This window comes from Suricata suricatta, chromosome 5 (genome assembly GCF_006229205.1).
Source record: "Suricata suricatta isolate VVHF042 chromosome 5, meerkat_22Aug2017_6uvM2_HiC, whole genome shotgun sequence".
NCBI classification, from domain to species: domain Eukaryota; kingdom Metazoa; phylum Chordata; class Mammalia; order Carnivora; family Herpestidae; genus Suricata; species Suricata suricatta.
In genome coordinates, this window is record NC_043704.1 from 57,424,650 (window position 1) to 57,452,118 (window position 27,469).

Consider the following 27,469-nt stretch of genomic DNA (forward strand, 5'->3'; position numbering starts at 1 on the left):
ACTTCAGGTCAGCATTATGTGTCTTTTGGATGAATACCTAGTAATGCAATTGCTGGGTCGTAGGGTAGTTCTATTTTTAATGTTTTGCAGAACCTCCTGTTTTCCAGAGTGGCTGCACCAGTTTGCATTCCCACCAACAGTGCAAGAGGGGGTCCCCTCTTTTTGTATCCTTGCCAACATCTGTTGTTTCTTGAGTTGTTAATGTTAGCCACTCCGACAGGTGTGAGGCGGTATCTCATTGTGCTTTTCATTTATATTTCCATGATGATGAGTGATATTGACCATCATTTCATGTGTCTGTTGGCCATTTGGATGTCTTCTTTGGAGAAGTGTCTATTCATGTCTTCTGCCCATTTCTTCACTGGATTATTTGTTTTTTGGGTATTGAGTTTGATACATTCCTTATAGAATTTGGATACTAACCCTTTATCTGATATATTTTGCAAATATCTTTTCCCATTCTATTGGTCACCTTTTAGTTTTGTTGATGGCTTCCTTCACTGTGCAGAAGCTTTTTATCTTGATGGGGTCCCAACAGTTCATTTTTGTTTTTGTTTCCCTTGTATCCAGAGACGTGTTGAGTAAGAAGTTGCTGAGGCCAAGGTCAAAGAAGTTGCTGCCTGTTTTCTCCTGCAGGATTTTGATTGTGTGTGTGTGTGTGTGTGTGTGTGTGTGTGTGTGTGTATGTGTGACATTTCGGTCTTTCATCCATTTGCATTTATTTTTGTGAATGGTGTTAGAAAATAGTCCAGTTTCATTCTTCTGCATGTTGCTGTCCAGGTTTCCCAACACAATTTGCTAAAAAAGACCGTCATTTTTTTCCTATTGGATATTCTTTCCTACTTTGTCAAAGATTAGGTGGCCCTATATTTGTGGGTCAATTTCTGGGTTCTCTATTCTGTTTCATTGATCTATGTGTCTGCCTTTGTGCCAGTACCATACTTTCTTGACAGTTACAGCTTTGTATTTATACAGCATGAAGCCCAGAATTGTGAGGGCTCCAGCTTTGGTTTTCTTTTTCAACATTACTTTGGCTATTCAGGGGCTTTTATAGTTCCGTACAAATTTTAGAATTGTTTGGTCTAGCTCCGTGAATAATGCTGGTGTTAATGTTGAGAGGTATTTCACTGAATGTGTAGTTTGCTTTGAGTAGTATAGACATTTTAACAATATTTGGTCTTCCAATCCATGAGCATGGAATAGTTTTTCAATATTTTGTGTCTTCTTCCATTTTTTTCATAACCGTTCTATAATGTTCAGGGTATAGATCTTTTCCCTCTTTGATTAGGTTTATTCTTAGTTATCTTATTCTTTCTAGTGTAATTAAAAATGGGATCAATTTTTTACTTTCTCTTTCTGCTGTTTCATTATTGGTGTATGGAAATACAACCCAATTTCTGTACATTGATTTTAGAACCTGCGACTTAGTTAAATTCATGTAGCAGTTTTTGCTCGAGTCTTCTGGCTTTTCTGCATAGAGTATCATGTCATCTGCGAAGAGTGAAAGTTTGACTTATTCCTTGCTAATTTGTATGTCTTTTACTTATTTTTGTTGTCTGAGTGCTGAGGTGAAGACTTCTTATACTATACTGAACAACAGCGGTGAGATGTCAGTTTTTCCCCATTGCTGTGGGTCTTTCATATAGGGCTTTTATGATGTTGAGGTATATTCCTTCTATCCCTATTTCTTGATGGTTTTTATCAAGAAAGGATGCTGTATTTTGTCAAATGCTTTTTCTGCATCTATTGAGAGGACCATATGGTTCTTATTCATTTTTTATATTAATGTGGTATATCACATTGATTTATTTGTGAATATTAAACCAGCCTTGCAGCCCAGGAATAAATCCCATTTGATCATGGTGAATAACTTTTTAATGTACTATTGAATTCAACTTACTGGTATCTTATTGGGAATTTTTGCATCCAGGTTCATCAGGGATATTGGTCTGTAATTCTCATTTAGTGAAGTCTTTGGTTTTGAAATTAAGATAATGCTGGTTTCATAGAATGAATTTGGAAGTTTTTCTTCCATTTCTGTTTTTTTGGAACAGTTTGAGAAGAATAGGTATTAACTCTTCTTAATGTCTGATAGAATTCCCCTGGGAGGCCATCTGGCCCAGGACTCTTGTTTGTTGGGAGATGTTTGATAACTGATTCAATTTCTTTGCTTATTATGGGTCTGTTCAAATTTTCTATTTCTTCCTATTTTAGTTTTGGTAGCTTTTATGTTTCTGGGAATTTGTACATTTCTTCCAGATTTCCTACCTTTTTGGCATATAATTTTTCACAGTGTTCTCTTATAATTGTAAGTATTTCTGTGGTGTTGGTTCTGATTTCTCTTTCATTTAAGATTTTATCTATTTTGGTCCTTTCTCTTTCTTTCTTGATAAGTCTGACTAGGGATTTATCAACTTTTTAAATTCTTTCATAGAACCAGCTCCTTTTTCCATTGATCTGTTTTCCTAGGTTTTATTTGTTTGTTTGTTTCCATATAGCATATTTCTCTTCTAACTTCATTACTTCCCTTCTTCTGCTGGCTTTAGGTATATTTTCTGTTCCTTTTCTAGCTCCTTTAAGTGTAAGGTTAGATTGTGTTTTTGGAACCTTTCTTGCTTCTTTGAGATAGGCCTGAATTGCAATATACTTTCTTCTTAGGACAGCCTTTGTTGCACCTCAAAGTGTTTGAACTGTCGTATTTTCATTTTCATTGGCTTCCCTGTATTTTTTTTATTTCTTCTTTAATTTCCTGGTTAACTCATACATTCTTTAGTAGGTGTACTTAGTATTAATAACTCCATGTATGAGTGGTCTTTTTGAATTTTTTCTTGTGGTTGACTTCAAGTTTCACAGCATTGTGATCCGAAAATATGTATGGTATTATCGCAGTCTTTTTGTACCTGTTGAGTATGTTGTCCATTCTGGAGAATGTTCCATGTGCACTTGATAAGAACTGATATTTTCTCTGTTTTAGGGTTAAATGTTCTGAATATACGTTAAGTCCACCCAGTCCAGTGTGTCATCCAAAGTCATTGTTTATTTCTTGATTCTCTACTTAGATGATCTGTCAATTGCTGTAAAGTAGGCTATTAAAGTCCTCTACTATTATTGTATTATTATCAATAAGCTTCTTCATGTTTATGATTAATTGGTTTATGTATTTGGGTGCTTTCAAGTTGGAGACATAAGTATTTACAATTGTTAAATCTTCTCAGTGGATAAACCCCTGGTAAGCCCCTGGCTGTGACTACTTCTTGGCCTTTCTTTTGTGGATCTTGCCATTCTGTCTGTTTTTGGCTTTTGCATATTTTAAAAGCTTGTTTTGTTTCCTGCACCTGAGCTTAATGCTATGTTAAAATAAGCCATACCACTGCCCAGGGCCTGGTGCTTCAAGAGGTGTTTCTGGCATACGCTGTGTGCACTCTGCTGTTGCATTTTGGCAGCCCTTTCCCACTGGTCAGTCCTCTGCAGAGCTCCTCCTTGCTCACAGTGAGGAGTGTTTGGACCTTTAGCTAGGTGTGCTTTGATTTGTTTCTTAGAATAGGCCAGGATAAAAAGGGAAGGAGAGCTGCTTCCCCCAAAAAAGGGAAAGAAAAAGGAATGAAAAAATTCAAACAGAATAAAAAAATCATAAGGCCAATTCCAAACAAAACAAAAAGGGGGGGGGGGAGCCGGAAGAAAGAAAGAAAAAGAAAAGAAAAGAAAAGTTGAAGCCTGATTTTTAAAAAAAGAGAGATTACAAAAATGTCACAAACAAACAAGAAACTATGAACCTGATTCTAAATTTAAAAAAGAAGAGGGGGGAAAAAAAGGAAAAGAAAGAGAAAAAGAAAAAGAAAGAGAAAAAGAAAAAGAAAGTAAGCCTAGTGTGGTTTTGAAGCTTGATGTTCAGGATACTTGTGCATGTGAGGTATTTCCTGGGGAGTCTTCTAGGGGAGAGGCCTGTCAGAGTCAGCCTTGCTCTAGTATGTAAGCAGTGGCCAGGCACAGTCAGAAGTTTAGTGTAAGCAGATCCCACCTCCACTGGAAACCTCTGTACTGCTCTTTGAAGTCCCACTGTTTGGTTTTGGGAGGCTTGGGGGTCAAATGGCACCACGTCCATCTCTCCTCCTGTGCAGGGGATCTCACACTACCTGCGTTCGGGTAGCCCTCAAAGAATAGTGAGAGCAGTCAGCACACCCTGCACCACAGCTCTCTTGAGTTTCCTTTATAGCTCATGGCTGGGATTCAAAACTTGAAGCCTTAAAGGACCCGGCACAACTTGAACCCACCTCCCTTCTCCGGAGTAGAACCTATCTATGCTTTATCTGAAATCCTTTGTCCCAGAAAAACTGTCCCACAACTGGACAGTGCACAGAATCCAGTGTAGCACTGTCAAAAGCAGTAACATGGCTATATTCCCTCTGGGTGCACCTCTGTCCCCTGCTGATGAAAGGCCTCTTGCTGGTGTCAGCAGGGTCTTTTGTCTTTGGAGAGGCAATATACCCTCTTCCAAATGTACTCCAGGAAGGGGAATGTCTCCCCCACTGCTCCGCAGAGATCCTTACACCATTCTATGCACTCCAGGGCTATGCACTCCAGGTCCCTCCTCCCCAGGACTGTGAGTCACAGCTCCACACCAGAGAAAGTCATGTACTTCCAGAATCTTAGAGTTTGAGCTCCAAACACCGGTTGGGGAAAAAAAAAATGTGACATTCAGTGCTTCTTGATCCCCAGTCCATGGTCCAGACAGGTTTTTCTTTGGGCAACCCTGATACTGCACTCACTCAACCTCTCACTTTCTCTCCCTTTTGTCTCTCTACAGCACCGCCATTTTTCTCTCCCCTAGTTCACTTCCATGTACTTCACATGTGCCACTCTGTCTCCCACCAACTATGCTGATCCTTCTGTCACTCTGCAGATGGATTTCCTGAGTGTTCCAAGGACTCTGATCTCACTACAGCTGTGTTTGGGGAATGAGGACAGCCCAGGGTTCCCCAACTTCTCCGCCATCTTAACTCCTCTTGTTTTGGTTTTTAATGGCTGGTTTCATCTCATCATTGTGGTCTCAGTAAACTTGTCATCTTCCCAGAGATCCCTTTCTTTTCCACCTTTCTAAGGTAGATTCAATGACAACTTCCTTCTTACCTTATTCCCACTGACTCTATAATAATATCCATCTGCTTTTTAAATATAATATGCTACTCTTTAACTTGTTTAATTGTTTATTGTCTGTCATTCCTAATCTCCACTGAGCTCCATGAAGCAGGAAACCTGTCTCTTGCTAAATCCCTCTTGAGGGTGACACATTAGTGCCAGTTTGTCTGGAACTTTCCCAGTTTTAGTACCAAAAATCATGTGCTTGGGGAACTGTCTCAGGACCCAGCAGACTGGGAAGGTCATTCACCCCAAGACTACGTATATGCCCTCAACAAATATTTCCAAAATAAATGCATTTAGTGACAATCTCAGTAAAAATAATTTTGAATACTGAGCACAATCATGGAAAAAGAAGCTATACAACTTTATGAAAATTCCATGTTTCCTTAAATATTAAAGATATTTTAAAATAGTTTGTGGAGATAAAATCTAAACTGATTATCTACAGCTCCACTGGGAAATGCAGACATTAAAATAAATTTGGAACAAAAGATTCAAAGTTAAAATGTGACACTGGGATTAAGGAAAGCTAATGGGTGGGGAAAAAAACAACCCATTAAAATGTTTATTTTGGAATCTATAACGAGATATTCATTCCTAAAATGAAGTCAGATGAAATGGCCCTATAATATGCAAGAAGGTGAAGAAAGTTGGGAATGCAAAATATACAATATCTCCTTCTTGGACCTTCACAACACATCTAAGTATATTTCAGGGCTCTGAGAAGTTTGACTATGAAATACTTTTTATTCACAGCATTTTAATGTAGCATAGGACTTAGGAATAGATAGGCCAGAAACCACAGTACTCTGACCATCAACTGAGTACCACCATGACATGTCAAACCCTAACATGGCAGACATCCCAGCTCTGTCCCAATCTGTCTCTTCCGGGTTCCCAGAGATTTGCAGCACCAAAGGCATGCTAATGGCAGTACCACTTCTTTAGGATGGATGGCCATGCTGTCAGCACTTCCAGCCCCGTGATCTGAGGTCTGGAGGGAAATGAAGTCAGCTCTTTATGAAAAGTTGGCAAAATGGAACACTCACCATCTGGAATTGATGAAAAAGGAAACAAATGCCATGGAACCTATAAGCAATTAGCTTATGAAGAGGCAGATGTTTGGCTAAAACTCTATCAAAAGGAGTTAAAAGTCAATCTGCAAGATTAAAAGAAGAGTGAAAATATAGAGTTTATTGTTCAGTCATTAGGTTCAAACTATAGTAATGTGATAGGCTATTTTACTATTTGTTAATAAAATTATTGACTCACATGTTCTATTAACTAAGCACCATCAAAGATTTGTGGAGGGTCACCAAAGAAGACAGAATGGTCATTTGGAAAAACTTAGTATTCCACTTTAAAAAAAAGAAGCAGGGGCACCTGGGTGGCTCAGTCGGCTAAGCCTCGGACTTCGGCTCAGGTCAGATCTCACGTTTGTGGGTTTGAGCCCCGCGTCAGGCTCTGTGCTGACAGCTAGCTCAGAGCCTGGAGCCTGCTTCTGGTTCTGTGTTTCCTTCTCCCTCTGACCCTCCCCCTCTCATGCTCTGTCTCTCTCTGTATCAAAATAAATAAAACATTAAAAATAAAATAAAATAAATAAAAGAAGCAAATAGCAAATCAAGTATAAGGAATCTTTAAAATATCTAAAACTGTTTTTAAAAAAATATAAGTAATCTGAAGACAACAGTTTTGGGTGGCACTTAGCAAACTAAGCTTTGATTCATAGAATACACTTATTTCAGGAATGTTAGTTTGAACAAGGCACAGTTTAAAGAATTATACCTTGGAATAAAATAACATATAGAATGTACAAGATAAGTTTGTGCTGAGTGTAAACACTTCCTGTTTCCGAAGGAAATTAAAAAAGAACTTTTTCCATTGTTTGGTCTTAAGACTGAAAAATTAAGAGCCTGGGTGGCTCAGACAGTTGGACATCTGACTTGGGTCATAAGTTCAAGCCCTGTTTCGGGCTCTCTGATGACAGTTCAGAGCCTAGAGCCTGGAGCCTGCTTCAGATTCTATGTCTCTCTATCTCTGCTCCTCCCCTGTTTGCACACTGCACTCTCTCTCATTCTCTGTTCTTTAAAAAATAAACATCTAAAAAAAAAAGACTGAAGAATAAATGGTGGTAAACAAAATGAGGAATTAAACTGGTATTTACAGGGAAAGCTAAAAGCTTTAAAATTCAGAATGGTTAAGAGATTGTCATACATATTTTAAGGGGAAAAAGAGTGCATGTGAGCTCTTTAATAAATAAGGATTATTAAATCCATGATGGGCAAAATGCTGAGACACTGAATTCCTTTTAATTGTCCTTTAGGTAAAAAAAAAAAAAAATCAAAAGAGGCTTTCAGAAACTGTAAGGTGTGAATGAGAAGAATGATATGATCCCTTTGGGAAGATGAGGGCATGATCCCTTTGGCCAGGAAGGGGGCCCATGGGGTGTGCTTAGTACAAACTTTATTTATTTGGCTCCCTGAAAACTCCAACTTTCTATGGTTAAAACTGATTCACAGTTGCCCCGTTCCCTACAAACTATGCAGAGGGCAGAGTTTGCTAAGCAAATTACTAGTGTAAACACAATTTAAAAAGTATTATTTAAACAAATCTGGCAGGTACCTTGCTTGGCAACCCTTGGTTAGCCATTAGTCGGTGTTACTAATTAACCTATTCCTTCTGCCATCTGCTCTTTTTTCTTCACAGTCTTTCCCTAAGAAAATGCATCTATTCTTGTGACTTTCACTGTCACCTCTTTGTTAGTGATGCCCAAATTCATGTAGCCATCTCTCCATTCTTCCCAAGGGCAAGCCTCAGAATCTCAAAAACCAGTCAAATTCTGTGTGCATAAGGCCAAATTTATTGTGTTTTTCCTGAAAACTGCCACCTGCCCTAACTTTCTTCTTGTGGCCAATGATGCCATCTTTCTTCCAACCAATCAGTCGTAATATCTTGAAGTAACTTAGAATTATATTCTTCATAGCCCACATGCACGAATTTCCCAATTTCTCCATGACAATAACTCCACCCTAGGCTACTGACTCATTAACTCATACTAGAATCCCACGTGCGTCCCTGACTCCTATTCTTCCCCAATACATACTTATTTTCTACAGCTTTGATTGTGCCCATCTCCTGATGGAAATCTGCCATTTCCTACCTGTACCACACCTTATCAGATAGTTAACAGAGGTGATAAGAGCATGGATTCTTGAGCCAGACTTCTCTATCTATCTAATCAATTGGCAAATGATTCAAACCTTCTATGCTTCATTTTCTTCCTCTATAAAATGGGGATAATAACAATATCTATAGCATAGACTTGTGACAAGAATTAAATAGGTTAATATATTAAAAGCATTTAGAACAATGCCTGGTACACAGTGTGCAATATATTAACTATCATTAGCAAAATATTAATTGTTATTTTTCTAACAAAACTTCTCTATTTAACTTCCAAAGTGCCCTAAGTAACCTCACCTCAACCTAATATAATTCTTCCAGGTGGCTTTATAACATGAACTTCCATTCATTAGCTTAAGCCACTTCACCATTAGATAAAAACATTTGATTTCCTGCCCCCATGCCTTCCCTCCAAGAAACATCTGTGTTTCCCATCCCTCAAAGCCCCACTGACCCTTATTCCCCTGCCCATTACAACACCTTCAGCCTGGTTGCTCAATGTTTGCTAAGATTCCTCAAGTATTTTTGTGTAACAGTTTGGATTTTAATTATATATATTTTTTATAGAATTCCCTCTTTTTTCCTTATGTTCTTGTTTTTCTTACTATACAGTATGTGCACTTTAGAAAAATAAAACGTCCTGGACTAGAGTCAGACAAACTAATTTCATGATCTCAGCCAACAAGTCAAGCACTATGTTTCTTATTGCTTCCATTCATCAAAGTACCTGGCACATCACAAGCACTTAATAAATATATGAAAGATAAATGAATGAATGAATGAATGAATGAATGAATAAAAACAAAAAGGAAGAATTGAAGGGTAGATTATCAAAAAGGTGCATTTCTTTTTTTTAATGTTTATTCATTTATTTTGAGAGAGACAAAGAAAGAGAGAAAGTGTGTGCATGTGTAGTCAAGTAAGGGTTGAGCAGAGACAGAGGAAGAGAGAGAATCCCAAGCAGGTGCCACACTGAGAGTGTAAAGCCTGATGCAGGGCTTGATGTCACAAACCACGTGGTCATATCTGAGCCTAAATCAAGAATGTGACACCTAACCGGCTGAGCCACCCAGGTGCCCTCAAAATGGTGCATTTCAACTACCGTCTAATAATTCAGATCTGTAACCTATTTTTTTCTCTTTGCTGTATCTCAGAGCAGTGCTGAGAAAAGCAAATGAGCAGTGGCAGAGAAGGGATTGATCAAGGACTTCGTGATGGGCCATTTACTACTGTGATCTCATCGAACCCCCTATGGAGCAGGGATTGTTAACATCGTTTTGTGAAGACAGTTTATATTCAGGAAAAGATGAACAAAACTAAAAAAGTGCACTTCGTTGGAGAATTCCAGAGCTTGCTCAGATTCAAAGTCAGAACAGGTAGAAGGAAAAACCCATTTCTTTTGATTGCCCCTCACTACCTTGCTCATAGTAGCCACTCAGCAAATAATCCTGACAGTTCCGTTTACTGCATACATGTGGAAATGAGTCACATTTATCTTAAATATGCATATTTTATTATGCTAGACTATGTGCTCTATAAGGTTTGGAAATGAATGTTTTATATTTCAGAAAATTTAACAATTTGTTCATAATTTCCCAACATTTTCCAAATTGGTAAATGTTCAGTGGGCTTAATAAGCCAAAAATGTGTGTTAGCTTATGCTCTTTTGTGTCCTGGGCTAATTTTCTTAACCATCTGCATCTGATTTACTAGGCATCACTAATTAGGATAGCAGCTATCAGTTAAATAAGCTGATCTTTAAGTTGTAATCCTGAAACAACTCATGGGAAAATTACCAATTTAGTGATTATGGAATAAATACAGTAAGTACAGGTTTTGAAGAAATTGCTTAATTCACTCTATAAGCCACAGGTATCCTGGAAATTAGATGAGAAGAGAAACAAATGCCAAAAAATTACAAAAGAGAAATGCAGATAAGCCACATAATATATTGAAAAGAAAAGCAATGGCAGCAGTTACCATTAGACAGGATGATGTAAACAGAGATAGTAGTGTTGGTCATTAAAGCCTTGCCAGCTAGGAGCCATTTCCTGGTCGTATGACATTGGACAATCACTTTACCTCCTTCACTAAGTCTCCAGGCCGCCATCTATAAGATTTATTACCTAATTTGGATGTGTGTATGTATGTGTAAACTGTTCACCCAACTTACCTTGACATAAAATATATTAATAATATTCCATGCATCATGTCTACAGATTTGGTTTGTAAAGCATAAAGGGATATTAAACAGCAGACACTAATATAAATATTAATTGAAAGACTAGAGTTTCTAGAAAAGAATAATATAAAAGCTTTATACATCAATGAGATGCTTTAAGAAAAAAACAGAAGAAATTTTCATAGACATTATTAGAAAGTAATGAAATTACCTGAGGAATTGTAGTATGTTTTAACTAAGACTTCTTTAAACAGTGCTACCAAACTTTTATACGGAAATATTCAGTTTGACATGACAACACTACATAGCTTGAAAAACATTTAAAAGAGATCGTTACCTTCTAAGAAATGAAAGTAGAAAAGGAAGAATTCCATAAAATTTGTGGGCCATAGAACTGGTTCAACATCTGTTTGACCTTCAAATAATCCTAAAGAATATTGCCAGATCATGTCCTCAAATACAAGGAATACCCATGTAGATAATAAGAGAAAAATAATAAGTGCCTTTTGCATGCAATGTCACAGCCAGAAAAGCACAGAGGAGCCCTCCAGATTCTACATGCCTCTTTAAATGATATGAACTTCAATTCAGATACTGAAGAAAGTAACTGAAATATTCCTCATGATTCATCTTTGTATCATTTCTCAATAGGAACCACCCTATTTAATCTCATAATTTCTTCAGTTTATGCTTTTGAATAAGCTTACTCCTTAAAAGTAAGGGAAAGGAGAAAATTAGCATTCATGTCTAGATCTGTCATCTACTGTTAACCCTTGAAATTACGGTAGTCTTTGAGTTCCTTCATTTACTGAATAGCAAAGGTTCATGAGAGTTAAACAATTGTTTATGGAGAGCTTACAGTCATCCAGAGTGTATGTAACCTTCCTACCTGTCCTGGAAATCCCACATATGTGTAAAAAAAAAGATAGGTAAGACAAAGTCTGCTTGATTAAGTTTATGGATATCTTGATGAGAGAAAACAATGACAGGAAGATAATTTGGATTAATTGAAAAGTCATTTTTATAATGTATCCTTCCATATTTCAGATTTTTGTTTCAAATTTTATCTAAAGGGGAAAATGACAAGAAGCCACCTCAAGCACAGTCCAGTGTTAGACCTGTGCCCATATGGGTGCAGTAGAATGAAGGGGCAGCACCAAATGGCCAGGATATGAAAACGAGGGGAAAGGGCAGAGCAAGGACAAGAGGAGAGGCTGGCAAGAGCAGAGGAGAAACTGTTGACGGAATCTCTTCCCACATATTGCAGTTGAGCAGCAGATGATGCCTGTTTTCTTCCATGAGGAAAAGGACGCTTTGCTCATTAAATCATTTACTGGGGGCTTCGTTGTTACTTCAAATGAACAAAACTGGTTTGTGTTGAAAGTCATAAGACGGATTCATGCAAGGCAAATAGTTTACCCGAGACTCTTTCCAGAATGCACGTGAGAAGTAATATTCTGGCAGAGGTAGAACACGGGAGCCAATTCAATAATTCATGATTTAAAAAAGTGAAACATAATGTTTTTAGGTAGTACCATTTGCACAGCTGAACATATCAGTCTGTGACATCTTTGTTGAAAAACAGCAGCACCTTTTATAACTCTTATGCTAGGTCTGCCTCTTACAGCTAATTTATAGTTTCCACTTTGCTTGAACTGTGACTAGAAATTGTCAAGAACAGCATTCTCTTCGTCTGATCACAAGAACCCCCAGGGGCAGCTTTCTCTGCCCCATTCCAAAGTACTGAATCAGGAACTTCCCTGGAATTTTTAATTTCCAAGTAATTTTGATGACCAGTAAATTTGAGGCAACTGCCACCACACATTTCTGTGACCTTTCCTGAACTTGACACTGTTATCCTGCTGTCCCTTCTCAGAACATGTACATATCACGGTGAGTGAGCCAAAAGGATATCACTTTAAATTGGTTATCTATACTCTATGAATAATTGTATCGCTATTTTCCTCTCACAATGTAATGTCAAAGAATCTTAATATTAGCATTATGAGGGCCTTTTTTCTAATAGATATAATGTATAATATTATTACATAGCAAATGGTAGGGGCTCCTGGGTCACTCAGTCAGTTAAGCCTCACAGTTTGTGAGTTCACAGTTTGTGAGTTCAAGCATCATGAGTTCAAGTCCTACATCGGGCTCTATGCTGACATTGCAGAGCCTGCTTGGGATTCTGTCTCTCTCTCTTTCTCTGACCCTTCCCTGCTCACTCGTGCTCTCTCCCAAAATAAATTAAAAAAATGTTTTCTAAATAAATAAATACCAAATGGTATTTTTTAATTCACATCCTTCAAATCATTCAAGATAAGAAGGAATGAGAAGCAGCCCATGGTGAGAAGACAAACAATCACAGACCATGTTTTTCTCTCTGCTTAGCATGAACCAGGTCATAAAATTCGATTCCATGTCAGGAAGTGAAATGATGCCTGATTAAATGGGTTTAAAGTTCTGTAGAGAAAGTCTGACCAGCAACAATTTTAAGGAGAGAATACAGATTCCTGGTACACAAATAACTGTAAAAGCCCCAGAAACCACCTGCTTCAGATGCCAGGCTGTACTTATGAGTCTCTAAGCCAAAACAGTAATGGTCTCTCCTAAAGGTGTCCAAGGCCAAGGACTGCCTGGGATTTCTGTCCTACCATCTCTATATCATGTGTAAGAGATATAGAATCTCTTACCAAAGTTCAAAATTAGCCAGGTTTGTTCATTTGGACACATTATCATTATAAGGTTGACAATGAAGAATTTCAGGGGGAAAAAGAGCTATAACCAGCTGTCAGATCTCACTGTGCATCTGAATTCTCCCCACAAGAGTTCCTCAAAGCAGTCATTTAGCTTTGGCTTGGATGTTTTCAGCGAGGCAGCCTGTGCATCTTTTGCCACTCTTGCCTTTCTGGCTCTAAATTGAACAAATCTGTCTCCCTGTAACGTTTGCCTATTGCTCCTACTTCAACTTACTGAAGTTATCCTGACAAAGCCTGGTTCTTCTTCCATGTGACATTTCTTACAAATACACCCATCAGATCAATTTGAAGCTTCTAATCTCCTTGATAAATTTCTCTAGAGCTTTAACTCTTTCACATATATGATGTTGCTCACTGCTTATCACACTCAAGTTTGCCTCTGTCCTACAAATTGTGAAAACCCAATAATATACCAAGATAGCTGTTGGGGGAGGTCATTGAGATGATGTGACCACTGGTTGATGGGCAAGCTGGACCCAGGAAACTGAAAAATCTTCACCCCCTTCCCTGTCCTTGGAATGTACATGCTGCCCACCATTCCTATAGTGACACCATTTTCAAGGACGCAGCCTTAAGAGAGCAGTGTGTTGTTGAGCCCATCTGGACTGAATCTAATTAAGACCTCTGTATAAACTTTTAAGACTCTGGCAGGAAGGTATGGATATCTACTTATCCTGTTTGCTGCCCAAGACAATCTTTTTGAATACGTTCCCTTGCTTATTAAACCTGCCACCTACCAATCCGCAGTGGGCAAGGTTTACAAAGTCCCACAGAAGGATAACATGGAGCTACCAATCATTATTCTCTCTGTAGTGTAACCAGTCACAAATCTTCTTATTGTACTATCGCTCATCTCCATTTCTCCATCACGTCTAGGAGGCTACCATGGAATGCCTTTTCCAGAAGGAATGTAGCTATAGAAAATTTAGAAAACCAGAAAAACATTATGATTGGGTGGGAATTTCTAAACCACCTAATATTCATTCAATCAGACCTTTTAAAAACTCAAACTTCAGAAATCCTCTTCTGCAGATATACTATTGCAAGTCTTCTGAAGGAAAAAATACTCAGTTCAGTGTCATTTGTTCATCAAAGAAGTAGACAAATTTTTCTTAAAAAGAAATCTTCTTAAACAGCAAGCAAAGAAAGCAGAAATGGGTTGTGGTTAATTAGCAAACCAAAGACTCCCAAAAGCAATATGGTACACTTTCCAAACCTGTGCCAGGAGCTCTGTGCATAAGCAGGTAATGAAAGCAAGATTTCTAGGTAAAACTGGAATTTAGAACCAAGTGATTCACCATTTGCACCTGTGACGATGTGGTCTCAAAACCAAAGAAACAAACTCCAGCTGGCCGTGAATGGAGACCAGGCAGGTGGAGGGGCCAATGGTTCTTCAGGTGGGTCTCTTCTTGGCATCAAATTCACACATTTCAGCTGGCTTTGAAGATTTCCCTGGTTCCTTAGAATCTGGAGCTCCAAATCAGAAAGCCAGTTCATCCATTATTCATCATTACTTCACACCAAATTTCTAAATTAGTATCTGACCTGGAAAAAGAAAAGCCTGCCCCTTTAAATTTGCAATAATATGATGGAAGGTAACACAATGTGACAGATCAAAGGAAGGGTACCAGTTGAGATTTTGAAACTCAATTTGAGATTTTTTTAAACCCACACATAAAAAAAATCTAGTTGCCAACCATTCCTAAATACTCCAATCTCCATCTGTCAGAATGATAATTGTCAAGGAAAAAGAAATGCATTAGAAACTGTTGTAAATTCCCACCAAGCTTTCTAATACAAAGTTTGACATTCTTTCCACTGACTTCTTACTGTGGACAAGAGCTGAGTTTCTTATAATGTGGTTTAAAGAGAAAGTCATTTTGCTAAAATAAATGAAAAATGAGACCAAACCAAGCAAGTCCCATAGGGTAAATATCCCATTTCTTTCTTTTGGTCCTAAGAAGGAAGTCTAATAGTGATATAACCAATGCCATTAGGTGGTTTTCAGCTGGATGTGTTTCTATGACGGGGTCATGCTTAGCCTGTAGCAGCACAAGTAATGAGTGAAATGCAAATGTTCGGAGTATTTGCTGTTGCAAGTCAAAGAGAATCTATTTACAGAGAGGATAGCTGGAATGTGGAGCTCAGAAGAAAAGAGGGCTCACTGAGTCCGTAGAACCTAAGATTGCTGTTGTCAGTTCAAATAATAGGACCACACACAGGTGTGTTAATTGCCAGACAGCAGGTCTGAGAGGTTCTCTTAATTAGGATGAATGGATTTCTACCCAAATTTTTCAGCTTACTGTCAGGGTTCCCATTGTATTCACTGAAGCTGGCTCATTTAAGAGCCAGGTTTGAATGTTGTGTGCAGTGAATGTAAATGAGCCCAAGCTGAGGGACCTCTGCAGACAGACCCAGGTAGTCTTATTACCAATGCTAATAACACTCAGCTTGTCAAGTGTTGGACTGCATGTGTCCTGGGTTTTGACATCTCTGCATTTCTGCACATTGTGTACAGATGTGCTGAGGGTCATGATTCGCAGGGAGAATATCAACACTGAATCTTAACAGAAGAACAGAAAGTTATGCCCACTGTGTGATAAACATGGTGGTGTGTGCTGTGTAGATGAGCGGAAGTGTCTACTGTACCCGTCCCCCATACTAGAGCTCGCATGAATGGATGATGGGAAGTCAGATGAAGAATCAGCTAAGGGGCCTAACTAATACGTAGGGCCAAAGTGAGGGAAATAGAGCAGACCCAACTGCATCTCTCACCAGGAGATGCCATTTACAATGAATGTATGAATAACCACAGGAAATAAACACTGCATTTTCCTTAATAGGCAAAATTACACTGCAAATAATAAAAAAGTTCCTTTTCCACCTGATCAGTAAAATCAGTTTCACCAAATTACCTCTCTAATTTGCCACTGACATGATTAGGGACACTGTGCTTCTAGCATATTACTGGGTTAAAGGGGTAATACAAAAATATAAATATAACAGGATTTCTGTCCTTGAGGGGCTTAAAAACATTATTTACACTACCTGCACTGACTAAGCAGTCATGGGCAAAGCAATGTCCTGGGTTCTGGAGACAAAGGAAGAGGAAAATTAGAAAGCGAGCACAATCCTTATCTCCCTTGTACCCTCTCAAGTGGGAAAAGAGATGACTGATTACAACTCAGTATAGGACGTGGACCTTGAGGACAGGGAAAAATGTGTCCTTGGATGGAAGCCTTGGGTTTTGTCTTTAAATAAATCAATTTCAAATTATGGCTCTGCTGCTTACTTCCCAAATCCTTGGAACAAGTTGCAGTTGTTGCATGTTTAAAATAGTGATGGCAAACTTCAACTTCTAAATTGTTGTGAGGTGAAACAACACATATGACGCACTTGAAAGGGGGCCTGCCCCTATTAATATTCACATTGAGTGTTTTCATCATCTCAGGAAGAATAATCTCCACACTCCACTCAACATTCCAGAAGAGCCTTACAAATGATTGATATAGCATCTCCCTGAGAAAAAGAATATTACCACTTTCCATTAGGAAACGCGATAGGGTTGGAAGTTAAAAAGCTCTGAGTACATACGTGAGCCATCCTATACACAAACCAGACCAATGATGCCCAATCCGGGGTCCTGCACCTACATGGGCAGTCAAGATGGACGTGCAGGCGTTCAGCTATTTCAAATCTTTTTCTATCTTTATTTTAATTTTGGTAAAATATCAAACATACAGAAAAAGTTATAAAAGAAAAACTCCTGTGCACCCTTTGTCTGGTTTCACCAATGGTTTACATTGTTGCCGCATTTGCTCTACCGTGCTGAACCATTCCAAGGTAGGTTGGAGATACAATGTCCCTCTGCCCCTATATACTTCAATGTGCATTTCCTAAAAAGTAGGACATTGTCTTGAAAAGCCACAGTATAAGGATAAAATCAAGAAATTTAACATTTGTATATCACTATCATCTAATCTGCAGTTCACATTCAATTTTCAACAGCTGCTTCAATAATAATATCCCTTACTACTTTGTTTTTCTTGGTCCAGAATCCTGTTCAGGATCACACATCGCATTTATTGTCTCTTTAGTCTTCTTTAATCTGGAAAAGCTCTTCAAAATGTCTACTTTGAAGATAGTTATTTTTGTCAAATATTTCTCAACTTGATTTATTTGATGTTTCTCCATAATTCAATTTAGGTCAGGTATCGGGCAGGCATAAGAGAAATGGTGCCATTTCTTCTTTATGTATCACGTCAGGAGGCACGTGAAATTTGTTCCAATACTTAACACCCAGTTTTGATCATTTAGATAAAATAATACAGATTTCTTTCTCAAAAAGTTATTAATTTTTTCTTTCCAAACAAAAATAAGTAAATAAATAAAAACAAAAGCAAAAAAAAAAACCTATGGGGAGATAATCATCCTGATCCTCATCAAACTTTCCCTTACTAGTTTTAGTAGCCATTGATGATTGCCAACTTCATTAACTACCTCTCTGTAGTTGGAAAGAGCTTTCTCTTCTTCCCCTTTTATTTATTTAATTGTTTTTGATGTACATATGAACTCATGTATTCTTATTTTGTTTTATAGGCTATAGTCTATTGCTATCATTATGATTATAATGCTTTCATTTTTCCAGGCTTGCCTAGCAGGTCTTCTCAAGACGAGTCATGTGTCCTTTTAATATACCTGCACAATTGTTTAAGCCTTTTTCCACTTTCTGGCACACAGATGTTCCAGGTTCTTCTTGAACCATTCATGTCTCAGTCCCATTGTTGGTCACTGTCCCCCAAAACCCCAGTTCTTATTAATGTAGAATTGTATAAAGCAACCAATATTTGATGACCTGTTGTGTTCAGTGTTACTGTTGTGTCATTGTTTCTAGGTTTTCTCAGCAGCAGACAGTGCCAGAAATATATAGGTGTGTATAATTCATGACATATTATAAATATATACATGTTTATTCAAAATTATGGATTCACACTATATCATCAATTTCAATCCAAAGCCATAGCATACATTCAAATCTTATATCCCTTTAAATATTTGTAAACCTATTGTTCGCTGCATAAAACCTGGCTACCATTATTATTCTCACTGTACTTACTCCTTTGCTTAATCCTAGAAACACAGAAAGGAGTTTTCAGACCTGTTAAATCACAGAACTGCAGAAAGGAAACCTACCAATTAGAGTTCAATATTTTTATGGAGGGGGTAGATAGAAGTTACATAGAATGAAATGCATAAATCTTATAATTTGATGAATTTTGGCAAATTCAAATATTCGTGTAACCCAACACCCCTATCAATCTATAGAATGTTCAGAAAGATCCCTGTGCTCCTTCCAAATCAATCTCCCATTCTCAGAGCAACCACTTCTCTGCTTTTATTTACCAGGACTTAGTTTTTCTATTCTAGAACCTCAATGAAAAAAAATTGTACAATATACACTCTTTTGTATTTGGCTTCTTTTGCTCAGCATTTCCTTGGATTCATATGCATGGTAGTTTATTTAAGCAGTTTATTCCTGAGTAGCAGTCTGTTATATGGTTATCCTATAATTTGTTTCCCAATGCTCTTGTTAATGATTAGCTGGAGAATTTCCAGCTTGGGGCTATTATGAACAAAGCTGCTATGAACATTTATGTACAAGTCTTATTTTGGAAATATACTTTAAATTGTTTTGGAGAAATAGCTAGAAAATAAATTTCTGAGTCATAGAGTAGGTGTGTTTAACTTCATAAGAAACTGCCATACCTTTTTGCTAAAGTTAGTGTATCATGAAGCACTCCCCAATGATAGTTCTACTCATTTCCTCCAAATTCTCATCAAATTTGATATTGTCAGTTTGATACTTGATACTGTCAGTTCTTTTCATTTCAGCCACTACCATGAGTATGCAGAATTATCCATTGTGGTTCCCATGTTCAGTTTTCTGAGAACTAATGATGCTGGTCACCACTTTGGGTGCTTATGTCCATTCATATACCTCCTTTCTGAAGCATCTGTTCAAGTCTTCTGCTTACTGTCTATTCAATTGTCTTATAATTGTATCATAGTAATATTATTATGTATCCTAGTTATAAATCCTCTTTGAAACATATGTTTAGCAAATATTTTTCCCAGTCTATGGCTTAAATGTGTCTTCATGAGCATATATTTCTAGATTTGAGTAAGTCTAATTTATGATTTTTTTAATGTTAATAGCCACTGTGCCAGGTCTTAAAATTGTTCACCCAGGACTGCTTAGATTTTTTTAATGTTTTCTCCTAAAGTATTTATAGTTTAAGCTTTTCCATTTAGTTAAATCAGTCATTTCAATTAATTTTTATATTTTGAGAGACATACAGGTTGAGGTTCTGTTTATTGTTTTTGATACTGAAATCTATTTTTTCCAGCAATGTTTGTTGAAGAGAATTTTCTTTTAGTATTGAAATTTTTTGTGGTTTATTTTTTTTAAAAGCTATTGAGCAGTACCACACTGGCTTAATTACACCTGAAAACAAAATGTTGGTCCTCCACGTCTGTTTTTCTTTCACAAGATTTTTTGCCTTTCCAAAAAGTTGTGTAATGATCTGATAAATATTATTTAAAACAAACAAAAGAAAAACCCTGCTGTAAGTAAATTTCTACTAATAGTCAAGATGGAATGGTAAGCAGCAATCTAGCCTCCAACCTGAAGCAAATAAAAAACACAAAAATATAAGATATAAATTTTCAAGATATGAAACATCAAGCAACGAAGCATAGTAATCCCGGTAAAGTGAGAAGTAAATGAGGTGAACCCTAAACTGCCCCCAGTTAACTGCTTTGAGAGAGTGTCCAGGCTACAATGCAGGGAGGAGACTACCGTAATTGAGAAAATAAAGTGAGGATCAGGGGAGACAGAGACATCAAGATCTCACAGAGCAGATGCAGGGAAGAGAAGCACATGGAGAGCTCTGGAGATTTGCAGAGGGTCCCCTTCGAGTATCCTACAGAATACCTCTCAGTGCATGTATGTGAGGAGACTAACAAAATCTGGACAAAAGTTTCTCAAAAGGTTAAAGTACAACAGTCCTCAAAGTCTACACAGGATAGTAATGCCTCTTCCCACTAACCAGACTAGAAAACCTTCATGGGAACATTAGAAAGAATAAGGTCTTGCTTCATTAGTGAGAAATTGGCATTAGATTCAATACTGTTTTGATCCACATAAGAAATTTAAAAAGTATGAACCAAAAGGATCAACCTGTTCCAAAGAACTTAACTTCACATCAGAACAAAGGTCAAGAATATTTTTAGGAATACAAAAATATCTAGCAATCAACAAGTAAAAAATCACAATGTCTGTCTGATATCCCATTAAAAGTTACATAAAGTGGGCTGGGTGGCTCAGTCAGTTAAATCTGACTCTTCATCTAAGCTCAGGTCTTGATCTCAGGGTTGTGAGTTTAAGCCCCATATTGGGCTTGACACTGGGTGTGGAGCCTACCTAAAAAAAAAAAAAAAGTTACATGATATACAAGAAACAGTAAAATATGACCCATAATGAGAAGAAAGTTCAATTAAAACTAGATCAGAACTAGCATTGACATTAGAATTATCAGACGAGGACATTAAGTTCTTACAATTGTATCCTATTTTATTCAATAATCTGGAGGAAAGAGAAATAGAGACATAGAAGATACCATGTGACTAAAATTTAATATCTTGGGGTGAAAATGACAATGTCTCAAAGTTAAAATTAAAATACACATGGGATGAAAAACACACTAAACATTGTGTGAGAGAATATTAATGAATTTGAAGACACAATAATAGAACTTATCTAAAAAGAAACATAGTGAAAAGGAATTTTAAATATAAACAAACAGAATATCAGTGAGATGTGGGACAAATTCCAGCAGCCTAAAACAAGCATAATTGGAGGGACAGAAGGAAAAAAGAGAGAGGAGGGGATAAAAAAATATCTGTAGACACAATGGCCAAAATTTTCCAAATATGTAAACCCGCCAATCCAAGAACTCAATGAAACCAAAACAACAGCAAAAACATGAACTTAAACAAATTGCTCAAAATTAGTAATAAAGAAAAAATCTTAAAGTTATCCTGAGTAAAACGACACGATACATAAAGTGGAAAACACTTTGAAAATACTTTTAAAAAAGATCTATCAATCTGTCAATCATTCCTATCCAGTGAAAATTTCTCTCAGAAGTAAAGACAACTGTCTAGTGATGAAACAAACACACACAAAGATACACAGCAAACAAACTCCAATAGACAGGCATTTTACAAAATACCTCACCAGTATCCCTCAAAACTATTAAAGTCATCAAAAATAATGAAAGCCTAAAAATAATAATAATAATAATGAAAGCCTTAGTGTCACAGCCAAGAAAGTCTAAAGAGATATACTAACAAAATGTATTGTGGTATCCTGGATGGGGGTCCTAGAACAAAAACAAACAAACAAAAAGCATAACCTAAAAATAAAGAAAATATGAATTAACTTTAGTTAATGATTATTTCTTCATTAATTGTAGGATATGCATCATACTAAGGTAAAATGTTAGTAACAAAGAAAACTGGGTGTGAGACCTTAATAAACTCTTTATAGTATCTTTGAATTTTTCTGTAGATATAAAACTTTAAAATGGAAATGTCTATGAAATATAAAGACAAAATAAGGACCTTTTCAGATATACAAACACTGAAATAATATGCTACCAGCAGACCCATACGACAAAAAAATTTAAAGAAATCCTCCATGCAGAAGGAGAATGATACAAAATGGAAATATGATTCTATGCAAAGTAGTGGAGAACACCAGAAATCATAACTCTAAGTGTAAATATTAATTTATCTTGTTATTTAAAGCTCTCTCAAAGAAAAATGACTATTTTAAAAGCTACCTGAAGAAAAATAACAGTATAATATTAGGATTATAACATAAGGAAAAGGAAAATATTTGAGACCAATAGCTCAGAGACCAAGAAGAGAAAAGTAAAACCACTACTCTATTGTTCCTGAGGCTGTTTTCTCTTTGCCCTTCAAATTGAGTAATTTCTATTGATCTCTTTTGTTAAGCCCATTCAGTAAATGTTTCCATTTTAAATATTACATTTTTAAGTGATAGAATTCCCATTTGATCTTTTAGGCTAAAATTTTTCATGTGTTCATCCATTATGGCCACGGTTCCTTTTATATATTTTTCATATTTACAAAAGCTACTTTAAAGGCCTAGTCTATTAATTCCAACATCTGGTTCAGTTCCTCATCGGTCTCTGCTGAGTGCTCTTTTCCTTGACCATAGATTCCATTATACTATTTTCTTCTTTCTTAATATGTCTGTTTTTCTCTGTTTTACACTAGATATTATGAGTATTACATTGTAGAGATTATAGGTTTTATATCCTTTGAAAAATGCTGGTTTTGTTATTGCGGTCAAACTCCGCTGTGTGCCTTCCTGTGATCATTCTTAGTCTTCCAGCTACTTTGTTTGTTTCCTCAATCATCTTCTTGTAGCCTTTCTGTGCGTCTGCATTTTAGGAATCAGCCAAACTTCAAGCAAATTTTATAAAAAGATTTTGGACTTCATCCCTCATTTTGCACTACTCTGGCAGCCCTGAATTCCATTTTCTGGATCATCAAGCCAGTATGATTGTAACTTGCACCAAGTTTTAGTTACACCATGACACTTGAACACCTCAGATGAAAAGCCATGAAAAAGTCCAACTCATTCAGTTCAGTGTCTTTCTTTCAAAGGTCAACCTTGCTATCGTTTGTTTCCAGGATTTTGTCACTCTCTTTTGCCTTCAAATAGTAAGTAATTTATGTGTTTGTTTGCCTTAAAAAAAATTTTTGTCTCAAGATTATAATTATTATCTGTGAGAAGTATAGACCAATAGAAGCTATTCCACCATTATTGAAAGCATAACCACTCCAATCTGGTTTAAACATGCAGAAATCACACATTTTCTGCCACTGTGTGACCTAGGAGAACTGGAAGAGGTGCTTTTATTCCTTAAGCTAAACTTTTCTGAGTTAAGTATATGTAACCTTGAGTTATGACCTACCATTCTCACCCATCTTCCAATATTCATTCAAAATATTTATTTTCAACTGTGTGCTAGCCACTCCTATAAGCACTGGGAATATAATAGCTAGTGAGACAAAGCCCTGATATGTAGAGCATATATTTAATAACCATAATAGTTAGTTTTAAGCTCAAAAAATGCTATAAGACCAAGTTAATAGAATCAAAAGTGATGAAGCAATAGGAGAGGTAGAAGTATTTATATTGGATGGTTAGAGATGACTTCTTCTGGATAGGTAATGTACAAGCCAAAACCTAGATGAAATGATTAGAAAGAAAAGCTATGAGGAAATTTAAAGACAGGTTTCTTAACCTTGGCAATATTGACATTTTGGGAGCAAATATGAGAGATATAACTGTCATGTGCATTGAAAGATGTTTAGCAGGATCCCTCATCTCTACATTCTAGATGCCAGTAGCATCCCCAACCCCAGTCATTATGACAAACAATGTCTAAAGACGTTGCCAAATGTCTGCTAGTGTGCAAAATTGCCCCCAATTGAGAATCACTAATCTACATAAGGAATATCCCAGGCATAAGTTATAGTAAAAGCAAAAATTTTGAGGTAGGAACATGTTCAGGACCTCAAAGAAGAAAAGGAAGAACAGTAGAGTTGACGGATAATAAGTAAGTAGAAAAATGGTCAAGATAGACTCAGAAAGGTAGGGGGAAGACCATATAACTGCTTCATTTAAAAGAAAGAAAAAATTAGGATTCCTGAGTGGCTTAATCAGGTAAGTGTCTGACTTTAGCTCAGGTCATGGTCTCACAGTTCATGGGTTCAAACCCCGTGTAGGGCTCTGTGCTGACAGCTGCAAGCCTGGAGCCTGCTTTGGATTCTATGTCTCCCTCTCTTTGCCCTTCCCCTATAGTGTTCTGTCTCTGCCTGTCAAAAATTAATAAATGTTAAAAAATTTTAAATAAAAAGAGAAAATGAATTATTCACTGAATGCACTCTGATTGAAAAGATTTATGTGTGTGTGTGTATGTATATATATATATATATGAGCCTAAAATTCTAAATTTTACCATTTTAAATTAATATTGGTATCCCTGAGAACTGATCTGTTTTAAAAAGGTCCTTGATGATGAAATATTTGCAGACTATTTTAGAATACAGAAGATGTGGCCTAGAGGCAAGGAGTTACAGTCTAAAATTCAGAGAGCTGGTACATACAAGAATCTGCCTCATTTTCTACAAATGTTCCTTTTTGCTATATAAAAATCCCACATAGTTTACTTATAGAGCAGTACATGGTGACAAATTCTCCATAGTCAATGATCAAAAGATCATTTCTTTGGTTAACATAAGAATCACACCTAGTAACATAAAGGCAGATATATAATAAAAAGACAGGTATATAAAGGCATATATATGAAATACCTAATTCAGATCCAGATCATCTTTTGATAGGCATTGTATGGTAGCATTTTTCTGCTTAACAAATTTGAAGATCATAAAGATGAGTGTTAAAGAAGAAAAGAAAGGAATAATCTATAACTAGAATTTCTTAATCTGAAAATAATCTCCAATTCCATTCACTCCTAGAAAATAAGTTTCTAGTTTGTTTTCCTTTGCCTTATATTGATAAGAATCTTATGTCTTGTTTAAAAAAGAAATTCTACTTTGGGGGAAATACTGACAGATTGCAGATTATTTTAAGTTAGTAAATTCTGTTATAAATTGCATTCCTGCTTTCACTGTATGAGATTTCAAGTTCAAGTAGTATAGATATCAATGTGCTTTCTCATCTGTTAAATGTAAAGAACTTGTTTGAGAAGGCTGAAATGCTATTATAGCAATTCTATGGATATGTTCCAGCATGTATAGTAACAAGATATTCTTCCAAATCCCTTTATCTTATGTAGGAAGGATGACATAAGTTTTTCCATGTCCTAGCGGTATTAAGATGTCAGTCAGCATCAAATGCTATTTTAAATTTCTAGTATCCATTTTCTTACTTGAATTCTCTTAATGCTGTATATTTAGGGTACACCTGAACATGTAATCTTAAGAGCTTATGACAGACTAAAAAGAAATACCACACACTTATTTATAGCTTCATCAAAATATTTCAGTCAAATACAAAATAAAAAATAAGAATGATTTGTGGTTTCATGGAGTCATATGCTCTGCACATAATAGGCACTTAAATATGCATGGATGAATGAATGAAGTGTTTTAGAGTTGCAAGTGTTCTTAAAGACTATCCAGTTTCAACCCTTCTAGTTTTTCAAATCCCAAGACCCAAATACTTGATCCAAAGAAATTAATTTTCCCACACTTTAGTAATAGAAATGTCTGATAACTTCCTCTGATTACTTTTGCTCATGTTAATATTTTTTAACATAGTTATATCCAACTACCCACAAACACCTATTCATATAGTAATATATATATATATATGTATTCATATATAAATGAATGGATATTTTCTAACTACTCGGCATGGCCCTTAGATACCGTGGAACAGAAAGGAATAAGACATAGCTTTAATGTTTCAGGAGCTTAGAATCTGGCAGAGAGAAACATATGTAAAAATGAATTATAGAGTAATACATCCTATAACTGAGAAAGAAACAGTTTTATGAGTACTCAGAAAAAAGATACATTGGTTCTATTGGGAAAGGTGGCAATTGCTCTTTAAGGTGAATTGTGGTTGGGTCTCAAGGTTGAATAAGAGAATAGACTCTAAACATGAAAACACTCTAGCAGAGGCATGTGCGCATACAAGCCCCAATGTATGAAGGCTCAGAACATATTTGAAAAGCATGGAGTCCAAGCAGAGGAGTAGAAAGTTGAGATCAGAAGTGCACACCCAAGGTAGCTTGTGGAGAGTCTGGTAAGGAGCCAGACTTGAGAAAAGTATAAACTTCAAAGGATATTCCAGAAGCACAACACAAACAGTTTAGTGGTTTGAAAGCTCTCACCGACAGTGAGAAGGATGCATCTGAGATAATACAGACACAGGCAGAGAAAGGAGTTTAGAGGTTAATGCAAGAGTCCAGGTGACAGATGGCAAGGGTCTGGACCTAGACAGTGTCAGAGAGGACAGGGAAGGGAAATCTAGCCCTGGAAGCTGGTTTGGAGAAAATGAAAGTAATGGAGGTCTGAGAGTTTTCTGGGACATCTACATGAATTTTCTTTGCTGACATTCTTTAAAATATTATAAATAAATTGCTATATTTTGAGTAAAAGCCAAATCCCTATACTGCTCTATTAGGCCTGTAGGATACGTTCTTGTCACCTCTTGACCTTGTCCCCTTTGACCACTTAATCCCTCACTACCAGCTCTGCTCTAGTCACACTGGACTCCAGGCTGTCCCTCGGGAATGGAAAGCACTTTCAGCTTAGGGGCATCCCTGCCCCCACTGCTTAAAACCATAGTCCTCTCCTGGGTTGTTACTCCCTATCTCTCCTCCCTAATTTAAGTTTCTCTTTCTGTGTGGCACCTAACATCCATCCCCATAATTTTATGTATGTGTATAATTATTGCCTTTTTCTCCCTACCAGGTTGTTAACACTAAGAGGACCAGGGCTATTGTCAATTTTTACTCCCCTCTATCACCCAGAAGAATCTCCCCCATTTTCCAACGGTTCAGTAAATATTTGATGAATAAAATAAAGTATGCAGGAATAATGAATGATGGATTCATATTGCCTTAAGTGGAAACAATGATAAATGTTTTAAAATTTTTTTTAATGTTTTATTTTTTGAGAGAGAGAGACAGAAAGAGAGTGAATGTGGGTGGGGAGGGACAGAGAAAGAGGATCTGAAGCAGGCTTTGCACTGAAAGGCTGACAGCAGCAAACCCAATGTGGGGCTCAAAGTCATAGACCATGAGATCACGACCTGCATGGAAGTCAGAGGCTCAATCGACTGAGCCATCCAGGTGCCCCAAATGTTTTAAAATTTTTAAGCCATGTTTCTAAGTCTGAGAATCTATATCTTTATTCCAGAAAAAGATATAGGAAGGAAAACATTTGCTACTGACCTTCTTCATGGAATTCCAGACGTATTTGATGCCTCTACTTTTAATTTAGTTCAAGTATTCACCCTCTGTCTCCTACATGGTTTCTAGAATATGAAAAATTTTGAATAGGCTTATACCAC